The sequence below is a fragment of the Polypterus senegalus genome, chromosome 8, assembly GCF_016835505.1.
Source record: "Polypterus senegalus isolate Bchr_013 chromosome 8, ASM1683550v1, whole genome shotgun sequence".
In the NCBI taxonomy this organism is placed as follows: Eukaryota; Metazoa; Chordata; class Cladistia; order Polypteriformes; family Polypteridae; genus Polypterus; species Polypterus senegalus.
Genome location: NC_053161.1, coordinates 16,765,709 through 16,767,572, shown reverse-complemented (window position 1 = coordinate 16,767,572; position 1,864 = coordinate 16,765,709).

The window sequence follows — 1,864 nt, the reverse complement described above, 5'->3', positions numbered from 1 at the left end:
TCCCAAAAAACATATTGCTTTAGTAGTAAACAGGTTCTAATTCAGGAATTGGTTAAAGTGAAACCCTCCTGAATGTAATTAAGAAGCCCTGCTGTATGTAATAAGACAGTCAGATAGTATTATATAGTACCTATGGCACTGAACTTTAAACCACTAAGACACTGGCTTATGACCATGAACGAGTCATGTTACACCAATCCATTACCCAAACTGTCAAAATGGTATGTGAGCTGTATTATATCCTTATACTCTAAGTCACATTGGGTCATAATAACAATAATAATATGGCCCCTCAGTATATTGTTGTGTAACTACTTTGTACTGTGTATATTTTTATACTTTGTATGAGAGGAATGCTATTTAATAATAAACTGGAAATTTACCAAACATATAATTGCTTCTGTTTTCTTTATCCTTAACTTTTAATTGTTCTATATCTCTTTATTGAGTATGAAGGCATCACAATAATAGATTATATTATTAGTATGATAATACAAAGTTATGTTTCTCATTTATTATAATAATATACCATTCCCCCTATTGAATGACAAACAAGTAAACAGAATAACCTTCCCCTTGGGATTAATAAAGTATCTATCTATCTATCTTAAAAAAAAGGCAAAATGAGAAATTTAGCCTCTATGGTTCTTCTAGAGGCTAAATGAAATGCTGCCATACCTTGGAGGTGATCTATTCACAACAAGGTGTGTAGCCTCTTTTTCTTTACCAGTATAGGCTCTATCCATGAGACCCTGAAATGGATTAAATGTGTTTAAATCACAGATGGGGGGATTTATTTCAAAATATCTTCTTGTTTACATACCTAACTATGCACTCTCAATCTAATTCATAATACCGAAAGACTGGTAACCTTAAATATTCTGAATTGCACCTTCTTCTTCTTTTCTGGCTGCTCCCGTTAGGGGTCACCACAGCGGATCATCTTTTTCAATTATCTTACTGTCCTCTACATCTTGCTGTGTTACGCCCATCACCTGCATGTCTTCTCTCACCACATCCATAAATTTTCTCTTAGGCTTTCCTCTTTTTTTCTTGCCTGGCAGCTCTATCCTTAGTATCCTTCTCCCAATATACCCAGCATCTCTCTTCTGCACATGTCAAAACCAATTCAATCTCGCCTCTCTGACTGTCTTCCAACTGTCCAACTTGAGCTGACCCTCTAATGTACTCATTTCTAATCCCATCCATCCTTGTCACATCCAATGCAAATCTTAGCATCTTTACCTCTGCTACCTCCAGCTCTGTCTCCTGCTTTCTGGTCAGTGCCACCGTCTCCAGCCCATATAACATAGCTGGTCTCACTAGTGTCTTGTAGACCTTCCCTTTCACTCTTGCTGATATCTGTCTATCACAAATCACTCCTGACATTCTTCTCCACCCATTCCACCCTGCCTGCACTCTCTTTTTCACTTCTCTTCCACAATCCCCATTACTCTGTACTGTTGATCCCAAGTATTTAAACTCATCCACCTTCGCCAACTCTACTCCCTGCATCCTCACCATTCCACTGACCTCCCTCTCATTTACAAACATGTATTCTGTCTTGTTCCTACTGACCTTCATTCATCTCCTCTCTAGAGCATATCTCCACCTCTCAAGGGTCTCCTCAACCTGCTCCCTACTCTCACTACACATCACAATGTCATCAGCAAGCATCATAGTCCACGGGGACTCCTGTCTAATCTCATCTGTCAAACTGTCCATCACTATTGCAAATAAGAAAGGGCTCAGAGCCGACCCCTGATGTAATCCCACCTCCACCTTGAATGCATCTTTCACTCATACCACAGACCTCACTGCTGTGACACTTCCCTCGTACATAACCTGTACAACTCTTACATAC